The 11,961-nt window shown below is 34.9% G+C and overlaps 1 pseudogene; it reads left to right on the top strand.

Moving 5' to 3' along the window:
* Positions 1-10,007: 10,007 nt before the first annotated feature.
* Positions 10,008-10,651, top strand: LOC138161251 (14 kDa phosphohistidine phosphatase pseudogene; annotated as a pseudogene).
* Positions 10,652-11,961: the final 1,310 nt, after the last annotated feature.

Raw genomic sequence — 11,961 nt, 5'->3', positions numbered from 1 at the left:
CAGATGTCTACTACTTGTGTGACACTAAGAATGGCATTTACTTCTCTGTGCCTCAATTTCCTCATCTTTGAGTGAGGGGATCAAAATTGATGATCCCTAATGTCTCTTATAATTCTAAGCCTGTGAGTCTTTGAAATTTCATACAAATTAACCTTTGTTTTTAATCATCCTTTGGTGTTTGGCATTTTCATTTGCACTGTATAGGTAAAAATTATTTTTTACCACCTTGAGATCCTTTCTACTAAAAAGCATGCACTCATTCATATTATGATTTACTCCAAAATTCTTTATAAAAATATCTCTTGGGTCTGGGAATGAATTGGTACATTACTTTTTGAAACAAGTTGGCTGTGATGATCTACCACTGCAAATATATAATGGGGAAAATAATAAAAACAAAACAAAATATTAAGTTATATAGCAATGGAGACAGGGACTAGATCTGTGACTTCAGCAGTCAAGGGAGTTCCCAGTGAGGGAAAAGAAAATTAAAATTGATTCATGATACTTACAGTATTAAATTTTAAACAAATTAATATTGCCTCAATAGTAAAAGTAATTTCCTCTGCAACTTTAATTCAATGTTACTGCATGGCATGTAGATGACCCTGGGTTCTTGAAGGTTATTTCAGCAAAGCATGAGGTTAGGCTAGGCATGTTTAGAAATAATGGGGAAAAAAATTGAAAATGATGCTGCTAAGAGACTATCAGCTTTCTCAGTACAAGGCCAGGTAACTATGGACAAATTTATCACTGTTAGGTTTATTCAAATTTGTTCTCAACTCTGTGCAACTTCCATCTGCTTCTGAGGTGGTGGTCTATAATTGGCATTAAAAAAGAGTAGTAGTGGTGGAATAGAGTACTAAGGGTCACAAAATCAATAAACTATATATAAACATTAAGTTAGCTTTCCTCCTGCTTTTTATAGCACTGGATAGAAGTACTTATGCCTTTCTGGTGAGTATTCATTTATTTATTTTTACTTTACTAAAGTTATTAATCAGATGATGTACTTCCTTTGCTGTTTTCTATTTGTTTTCTAAGTAAATTATCATTTCATCTGCAAGTAGCAATAATGTTTCATGTCTACTCTTTACTGAAATTAATACCTTTATCTTGTCATTCAATACATACTTTCGTATGCAATATTCAAGAACATTGAAAAGGAAACAACCTCATACTCTTGTATGTTTGGGGGAAAGAATGCAGTGTTTCTGCTTTGCAAATAATGTTAGGACTTGGTTTTTAGATATATAATTCTGATGATTAAAGACATTCCCTATACATTTCAGGTTAGTATGTTTTGCTAAAGACTCTTTTCTGTACTTACCAATATAAGTTCACAGTGCTTTTCCCCACAAAACTAATTGCCTTCATTGAACATAGAAAATATTTGGGAGAATATATTTGCTATGAACCTTTTGTTAAATTTTTATTTTAAAAATTGTGGTCAATTTTCATTAGTGAACTGGTTTACAGTTCTCCTCTACCTCACCCCTCCATGTCAAGATCATATTTATCTTACTAAAAGAGATTGACAAAATGCCTTCCTTTCTCAAATTTTGAAAAGAATTTTACATCATGAATATTAATTGCTATGTATAAATTTGATAGAATTCATTTGAAATTTATCAGGATTCATAGTCCCTCTAATTCCTACTTTGGTGTTTCATTTATGACTTCCACAATTTCTCCTTTTGAGAACATATTTTTGCATGTTATTTTTGTTAATGTGGCAATTTTATGTCTCTCTCATATGCATCCTCTTCCTTCATAACTTTTGTTGTGTTTGAATAAAATTCTGTATATTAGTTATGATAATTTCCTTTTGTTGCCTTTCTGTTAATTGTAAAGAATCCTAATTCATTTAATAATTAGTAATATATTTTTCTTTATTTTAAGAAGCCAAATAGTTGTTTTACCAATGTTTTCTTCTCAAAATATAACTCTGTCAATTATTTAGGTTTTTTTTTCTTTCCCAACTCAAATTCCTACATATTTCCTTTTTTGCATTTATTTGAGAGCTGCTAATTTATTTTCTAGAGTATTTTTGAAAATTGCAGAATGAGTTCATTACTTATCTACTTTACCCTTTGTTAATTTCTTTCAGACACACACATATACATAAATATGTATGATGTAAATGACACATAAATGTGTCAGTAGACACACACACACACACACACATATATATATATACATATTTCCCTGTGATGTATTATTTAGCTTCACCCTAACAATTTTGGTATTTTTTTATTATTTTGTTATTTTCTTCTATTTGCTTAAACATTGTTTCTTTGACTCTTCTTGGAAAAACATTCAGTTTTTCATTACTTACTTTAGACTTCGTTTCCCTTTTCACTTACTTTAATTGTTATTTTGTTCCCTTTGTATGCTTTCTCTATGCTCAGTCATAATAATTTTTTTAAATGTTAAAGCATTATGAAAATATACACACTTTTAGCCTTCACATTTAAGGAGGTTACATGATCATGCAGGCAATAAGTAGCTGAATAAAAATTCAAAGTCAGTTCTTCCGGGTTTAAATTTAGTGATCATTATATTGACCTGTGCTATTTGCCTATGCAACTCAGTGATACTTCTCAGATGTTTACCATAAACTAGTCAAAGTAAAGCTAGTCTGGTGAAATTAATAATGACATGAAAACTTTGAGAAAGCAAATTCATTAACAGCAAAAAGGAAAATAAATTTAATATTGATGACCCTTCAGGAAAACCAAAATATTTTTATAAATTTCTATAGTAAGTATCCAAACTGAAATATAGCATTGATTGCCTCCCACACCCATTTCCATTGTTAGGAATTAGACATGAAAATCAAGAGAATAGGCTGCCAGTTTAGTATTAAACAGGAAGCTTAAATTAATACAGGTGTTACAATAGAAGTATGTTGGTTATATGTGTGTGTGTGATTTGCTTGTCACATATCAGTTGTTAATACCACATTTGTTCCTTTGTAATTTTAATCCCATACTAATATAATGCTGTCTTGGAAATCACCTCCAGGATTCTCCTCCATTTCAAAAGGAGGTGACCTTAACTTTCTGATTGACAAGGCCAGATTTTAACTTTCAAGCTTGTCTACCCTACCTTTGTATCGATAGAAATATTCTCTTTTAACATGCCTTTCTCTCTCAGCCACTCCCTTGACTCCCATACCATTCTAAAGGACTTTCCTTTCAACAGGACCCAAGAAGAAATGGAATTTTAAAATGGCAAAGTCTTTATTCCCAGTAGCATCCCAATCATCATAGTCCTGACCCAGCCTCTAATTTGAGGCACTGTTAAGTTATCCATTCATTCCCTAGTGGGATCCTTGCATATATTTGTTTTCTGCACCTTAGGAGACTAGATAATTGATCGAATAATTATTTTTTCATATTTAAATTCCCAGGTGGGAATTCATCCCAAGGAGGATAAAAGAAGGAAGAGGAGAAAAAAGAGTGAGAGGAAGAGAATAAAGAGGAAAAGGGATGGAGGGGTAGAAGGTAGCTTTAAGTCTATCTCTACTTGTAGCAGCAAGCACCCCAGCATCCCCAGGGTGTCTGCCAACACAGGTTCTTAGATCTGCTTTGCTAAAGGAAAACAATTCAAAAGGGGTTAACAAGCTCATTTTAATCAATCAAACATGTATCATTTACCTAGTTCAGGGGGAAAAGGTCAGCACCGCGACCTTCAGAGTATACAGACAGAATTATCAAGACAGAGAAACAGATCAAGCAGACAGGTTAACAAACTGCCCAATCATTACATCCATATCAAATCACAGTTACCAGAGAGGGAAACATCAACATCTGGGTTTTTCAAAGCCAGGGGGCTGTCAACAACAGCTGCCCAGAGTCTCATCTGGTCAAATCACACAACACTTCTCAAAGTGAGCCCCAAAGCAAAGCCTCATATGTTTATATAGCCTTCTCCTGGCTCAGAGAATGTAACAACCTTCTAGACCCACTGCCCAATCACAAAGTATCTCCTGAAAAACAAGCCTCCCACCATAGGCTCCAGGTGCACTTAAGCCTAGGGGCAGGAAAGATTTTAAAAATTTACATTCCCATTACACTAGTTCTACTTCAAAACACAATTCAAGTGTTCTTAAAACTTCATTTGAATAATGACACAAGAAGATGAGCAATGCTAGTGTCAATTGCATCTATCACACTTGCCACTTAAGAGATAAAAAATAATCACAAAAGTAAGTAAATTTTTTAGACAAGAAAGACTTACCATCTCCCCAAAAGAAATTAAAGGAGAAGAATGGGAAAAGGGAAAACCAGAGTTTCCATATTCCAGTGGGCTTTCCATCACACAGCATCTATCTAGATAAGCTCATACAATCTGACCAAACAGCTTTTGTCTTAGAATATGACACTGTCTCTATTCCCCACTTCTGTGTGCTTATGTATCTTCTCTGGCTCTACAGATTTTAATTCTGTCTCTACTCCATTTCAGTGTACTCATCTTTTCCCATTTAGTTAAGATGGAAATAACTACATTTGTTATTCTTCTTACAACTCTGTCAATCACATGGTTAGGCCAGATTTACTGGGGGAGTCAAGGAAGCAAATGTTGGAGTTCTTCTCTATACTAATGGAAAATCATCTCCAGCATTCTGATCTCTTGATAATACCAATAAAATGGTATTGACTGGTATTTCTTCATAGATACTTTTTCTATTCTTTCTTGACCCTTTCTTGCATTTAAGTGGACTACAAATTGTATGAGGAAAAAGGAAAATGTATTAAGATGTATTTTACTAAAGGGAAGCCCATGCGTTACTCTTCATACTTCTTCTGATCATATTTCTTGAGGGAAATTTGTTTTCAGTTAATTTACATCTTGAAAGAACTCTATATTTAATATCTGATTTGAACCTTTCCATTTTATGAAACATGATTTTATTTCACCTGGAGCTCATTTGATGAATTATTCTAGGTTTTATTCAGAAAATGTGTCTATCTTTGCTTGCAATCCCATATTTCCCATTCAACTAGTAAGCACCACAAGACTTTAATTTCCTTTCATGAAAGATCTTATGTGAATGACAGTTTTCTCTTTTTTTATTTATCTGGTTGCTTTAGAGTCTTTGAAAAGGTATATGCAATTTGGCATATATTGTCACACTTAATTTGATGGCATGAATTGCATACATACTGTTAAACTTCAAGACTTAATTTTAACTTACTTCTCATGTCAGGGTATACTCTAGCATCTTTTAGAGATTCAGATGTGGTCAGATATTCAGGAAAATAGAGGGAAAATATGAAAATGACACATATGCACATTGTCTTTTTTCTTTAAAAGACTCGAAGTCCTGTGGTGCCCTTCTGCCTCTTTACATGATTTGGCAAATCACTTAATGACTACAAGAACAGGATATTTGTATGTCCTATACGATGTTTGAAAGACGTGTCCCTACACCTATGAAATTATCATCCCTTTCATTCAGAGTCAACACAAAGTGTTGTTTCCAGATCTTGAGATGAACACTGCCTCAAGGTAAGTATGTGTTTTTGAGAATTCTTACTGTTTCTCAATTTTAAATTTCCAATGTGATCATTGACACTTCAGTAATCAGCAAATGCAACAACTAAAGACTGAATTTATTGTTTTGTTGGTTATTTGGACTTAAGAAATGGAGAAAATATACATGATGCAGATTAAAATTAAATGGGTATTTTGTGTATTTTTCCCCAGAGAACTTTTTGTTAAACATTTATCAGTACATCATTGTCTATATGTAATAGTCTTTCTACGACAGTTGGAAAAAGACAAAGGTGGAAGATCTTACAAGCAGGGGACAATTTCCCCAATCTTCCACTTCACATTGAAGAACCATATTTTGTTTGTTTCTTTTTAAGTCCTTCATCTTTGCCTGTTCTATCACATTCACAGTTATTAACTCATAAATGCTCCTGGAGATCTGTATGGATGGAGAACATGTCTTATGCCTCTGTGGTGTAGAGAAAGAATTTTCTGACATTCAATTAAATTTTGTTTAAAAGCTGTCCTCCCTTGTACCACATAGCTTTAACTAACTTGCTTGATTTTAGTTCAAGGTTTACATTTAACATTACTGGTTCTGTCTTTAAAAGTAGGATGTTGTATTCAGTGAAATTACATGTGACTTACACTGCTAAAATATTATGATTCAACTAACTTTCCATTGAAGCATAGCACAGACAGATAAGGATCACTGAAGTAATTTCCACCCCATGCAGAAAAGCATGCTATAATACTGTAGTTTCTGGTTAAAATTGTCTTTATATTTTTTTAGTTGAGAGAAGATATTTGATCCAAATAGGGCTGGATCCCACCAACTGAGTTAAATGAAAGCTGCTGAGAAGCCCTGTGACATATTTACTTTGTGGACTAACCATTTGCATTAACATCAACTTCAGAACTTCTGATTTCAGAAGGAAAAGGGAGTGTCACATACTCTATCAAAAAATCTTTGTCTGTGAACATCTGATATCCCCAGGAAACCAAGTCAGAAGCCACTTAAAATAGTTTTGGGGTCAAAAACACAAAAAAACAAGATGAGGAAGAAATAGCCAAATCAGCAGGCAGAGTCCCCTAAAGTCCCTTAAACTAAGTTTATGTACAACATATTGTGAGAGTTCTCCTTGATCAACCTACACTGCAGGAAAGACACTGAAAAAAAAAATTGCCATAAGGATATAGTTCCAATAGATCTGGCATATTGACAGAGAAATAGAAGGTTGGTGTTTATTATTTATTGTCCTTTTATGGTGTGGTTTGTTTTTGAAGTTTTATAGATTTAATTTATCAAATATATGATATCTGACATAATGCATTCACTGCAAAGGATCTTTGAAGACATCTAGATTAAAACTCTCATTTTGCAGGATAGGAAACTGAAGTCAAGAGAGGTTAAGTGACTTCCCCAAAGCCACATAGGGACAAAGGCGGGATTTTCACCCAGCTTTATCCTCTAATTCCAAAGCATGAGGTATACCTACTTTATCATATTTATTCCCTCTTAGAGGGATCTAGCTGATAGAATGAATGTAATGTTGGACCTGGAGTCTGGAAGAATTGACTTTTAATCTATCCTCTAGCATTTACCAATTTTGTGAAGCTGGGCAAGTAATTTAATATTTGCCTCAGCACAACTATAAAAATATGGAAAATCATAATCATAAATAGTACCTACCTCTCTGAGCTGGATAAAATGAGACAATATTATTAAAAATGCTTAACACAATGTCTGGCACATAAAAGCTACTTAAATTCTTGTTACCCACTCTCCTTTCTTCTTTTTATCTTTTAATGATGAAGAATAATTAGTCTGGGTGAACTTAAGATCAATCTAGCTCAGGATTTCACATGGGAAGAAGTTACCACCTCACAATTAATAGTTACATAGAGTTCCTTCTAGACCCTTAGCTATAACATGAGTCGTCCTTTCTTTATATCTCTCTGACCTCAAAGAATGCTGGATAGAGCACTGGGCTGGGAGTTAAGAAGGACTAAGTTCAAATTTGGCCTAGATGCTTACTGGCTAGGTGACACTGGGCAAGTCTCTTAACATCTCATTGCTTCTGTTTCCTCAAGTCTAAAATGGAAATAATAAAAGCAGCTACTTCCTAATTTTGTAGAGAGGATCAAGTCAGAAGATATTTATAAAAATGCTTCACATAGAATCTGGCACATAGTAGACACAATAAATATTTCTGAGCAACTAGGTGATGCGGTGGATAGAGTGATGCACCTGTAGTCAGGAAGACTGATCTTCTTGGATACAAATCTGGTCTCAGACACTTAGTAGCTGTGGGACCTTGGGCAAGTTGCTTAACCTGGTTTGCCTCAGTTTCTTCATTAGTAAAATGAGCTGGAGAAGAAAATTACAAAAATACTCCAATATGTTTGTAAGAGAAAACCAAATTGGGTCCCAAAAAGTTAGATACAACTAAAATTACTGAACAACAACAAATATTTCTTTTTTTTTTTTTAAAGCAATCAGGGTTAAGTAACTTGCTCAAGGTTACACGGCCAGTTATTTCTGAGTGTGGTGCTGAATATCTGAGCCTCCAGGACTCAGATCTCCAGGACATCTCAACATTGGAGCTGGTACTCTTACTCACTGAGCCACCTGGCCTCCCCTAAGCAATTGTGGTTAAGTAACTTGCTCAAGGTTACATGGCCAGGTGTTTCTGGGTGGGTGCTAAGTGTCTGAGCCCAGGATTCGATCTCCAGGTCATCCCAACACTGAAGACGGTGCTCTTACTTGCTGTGCTACCTGGGCACCCCAAGGGGTCTGTTTTTTTTTTTTGGAGGGCAGTTGAGATTAAGTGACTTGCCCAAGGTCACATGGTTAGTTTTTGTGTTAAGTGTCTGAGACCGGATTTGAACTGAGGTCCTCCTGACTCCAGGGCTGGTGCTCTATTCACTTTGCCACCTAGCCACCCCCTAACAACAGATATTTCTACCTAGAAAATTTAATAAAGCAACTACTGAAAACACTATAATTTTAGTGGTATATTATAACTGCTTGTTGAGATTCTATAAGTAGAAATGATAAATGGACATTAAAGCATGAGACTGGGGTGGAGCCAAGATGATGGAGGAAAAAAAGGAAGACATCTGAGCTCTCCCCCAGACCCCTTTAAACAACTATAAATGATGCCATAAAACAATTCCTTGTATAGCATCCAAAATCCTAGAGGAGAAGGTAAAGGAAATAAAGGAAGAAATAGCAAAATTATACTAGTGGGAGACCTTAATCTCTCCCTCTCTGTACATGATAAATCGAACCTCACAATAAACAAGAAAGAAGTTAAGGAGGTGAACAGGATTTTAGAGAGGATAGATATGATAGATTTCTGGAGAAAACCGAATGGTGAAAGAAAAGGAATATACTTTCTTCTCAGCGGTTCATGGCACATACTCAAAAAGGGACTATGCTCTAGGGCATAAAAACATCACAATTCAATGCAGTAAGGCAGAAATAGTAAATCAATCCTTCTCAGATCATGATGCAATAAAAATTATATGCAATAAAGGGTCATGGAAAGACAGACTAAAAACTCATTGGAAATTAAACAATTTAATCCTAAAGCATGAGTAGGTCAAACAAGAAATTATAGAAACAATCAGTAATTTCATTCAAGAGAATGATAATAATGAAACAACATGCCAAAATTTGTGGAATGCATTAAAGGAAGTTCTTAGGGGAAGTTTTATATCCCTGAGTGCATACATGATTACGTTAGAGAAAAGGGAGGTCAACAAATTGGGCATGAAATTGAAAAACCTAGAAAAAGAACAAATTCAAAATCCCCAATTAAATACTAAATTACAAATATTGAAAACCACAGGAGAGATTAAGATTAATAAAATTGAAATTAAGAAAACTATTGAATTAATAAATAAAACTAAGAGCTGGTTTTATGAAAAAAAAAAAACAGAAAAATTGATAGACCCTTAGTCAATATGATAAAAAAAAAAGAAAGAAAACCAAATTATGAGTATCAAAAATGAAAAGGGTGAATCTACCTCCAATGAAGAGGAAATCAAAACAATAATTCGGAATTATTTTTCCCAGTTGTATGCACATAAATTTGACAATCTTAGGAAAATGGATGAAGATTTACAAAAACAAAAGTTTCCCAGATTAACTGAAGAGGAAGTAAATTACTTAAATAACCTCATCTCAGAAATAGAAACTGAACAAACCATCAGTCAACTCCCTAGGAAAAAATCTCTAGGGCCAGATGGATTTACTAGTGAATTCTATCAAACATTTAAAGAAAAATTGATTCCAATACTCTACAAACTATTTGGGAAAATTAATGAAGAAGGAGTCCTACCAAATTCTTTTTATGACAAAATATGGTACTGTTATGTGAATCAGGAAGAGATAAAACAGAGAAAGAAAATTATACACCAATCTCCCTCATGAATATAGATGCAAAAATTCTAAATTAAATACTAGCACAAAGACTACAGCAACTTATCTCAAGAATAATACACTTTGGGGCATTGGTGGGAGGGGCCGATTTGCGAGTGGGGGAAAGATGGCGGAGGCCGACCTCGCTCAGATCCCGGATGTGGACATCGATCCAGATGGTGTCTTCAAGTACGTGCTGATCCGAGTACATTCTGCGCAGGAAGGCCAGGACTGCCCAAGCAAAGAAATCGTGCGCGGCTACAAGTGGGCAGAGTACCATGCTGATATCTATGGTAAAGTGTCAGAGGAAATCCAGAAGAAGGGTTTTGACTGTGAGTGTCTGGGTGGAGGACGAACCTTCCACCAAAGCCAAGACAAGAAGATTCATGTGTATGGCTACTCCATGGGTTTTGGACGTGCTCAGCGTTCTCTCTCGACGGAAAAAATCAAAGCTCACTACCCCAAATATGAAGTCACCTGGGCTGACGATGGTTACTGATGGGGCCTGGGTTGCTGCCTGCCTAGGCTGTCAGACCTGACCTTGAACTCTTAACCCCCTACCTTTTTGTTGTGTTGTATTAAGGGGGCACATTGGTGATACCCTGGTGTTTTGGTCCTGTTGTGCCTTCCAGTGCTGTGGTGCCTAGCTGGGTCCTAAGCAGTGTTCAGGCACAGAGCCCCCAACTGGAATTAAAAGTGCTGGGCCTTAAAAAAAAATAATACACTTTGATCAGGTAGGATTTATTCCAGGAATGCAAGGATGGTTTAATATTAGGAAAACCATCAGTATAATTGATCATATCAACAATAAAACTAGCAGAAAGCACATGATCATCGCAATAGATGCAGAAAAGAATTTGGCAAAATACAACATCCATTCCTATTAAAAACATTCAAAAGTATAGGAATAAATGGAGCCTTCCTTAAAATAATAAGTAGCAACTATTTAAAGCTATCAGCAAGTATTATATGTAATGGAGAGAAGCTAGAAGCATTTCCCATAAGATCAGGGGTGAAACAAGGGTGTCCACTATCACCCCTCTTATTCAATCTGGTATTAGAAATGTTAGCAGTAGCAATTAGAGGAGAAAAAAAAATCAAAAGAATCAAATTAGGCAAAGAAGAGACCAAGCTATCACTCTTTGCAGATGATATGATGATATATTTAGAGAATCCTAGAGAATCAAGTAAAAAACTACTTGAGACAATAAATACATTTGGCAAAGTTGCAGGATATAGAATAAACCCATATGAATCCTCGGCATTCCTATATATTTCCAATGAAATTCAACAGCAAGAGACAATAAGAGAAATCCCATTTAAAGTCATTGTAGACATTAAAAAATATTTGGGAGTCGACCTGCCAAAACAAACCCAGGACCTATATTTCCACAACTATAAAACACTTTTCACACAAATGAAGTCAGATCTAAATAATTGGAAAAATATCAATTGCCCATGGCTAGGTCTAGCTAATATAATAAAAATAACAATTTTACAAAAATTAAATTATATATTTAGTGCCATACCAAATAATTTACCAAAAAAAACTACTTCATAGAGCTAGAAAAAAATAGTAACAAAATTCATTTGGAAGAATAAACGGTCCAGAATATCAAGGAAATTAATGAAAGGCTAGGGAAGGTGGACTAGCTATAACAAATTTCAATCTGTATTATAAAGCAACAGTCATCAAAACTACTTGGTATTGGCTGAGGAATAAAGGAGTGGATCAATGGAATAGATTAGGCACACAAGATTCATAAATCAACGAATACAGTAATCTATTTTTTGATAAACCCCAAGACTCTGTTTTTTTTAAAAGAACTCACTATTTGACAAAAACTGCTGGGAAAACTGGAATATAGTATGGCAGAAACTGGGCATAGAACATTATCTAACACCATATGCCAAAATCAAGTCTAAATGGGTGCATGATCTTGGGATAAAGGTTGATACTGTAAGCAGTCTCATAAAACAAGGAATAGTTTACCTGTCAGACCTGTGGAAGGGGAAAGACTTTATGACTA

This window comes from Petaurus breviceps, unplaced genomic scaffold (genome assembly GCF_028583685.1).
Source record: "Petaurus breviceps papuanus isolate PSGF00001 unplaced genomic scaffold, PetGlider_PUasm1.0 184, whole genome shotgun sequence".
NCBI classification, from domain to species: Eukaryota; Metazoa; Chordata; class Mammalia; order Diprotodontia; family Petauridae; genus Petaurus; species Petaurus breviceps.
The sequence above is the reverse complement of the archived record's forward strand: the minus strand, read 5'-3'. Positions and strand labels throughout refer to the sequence as shown.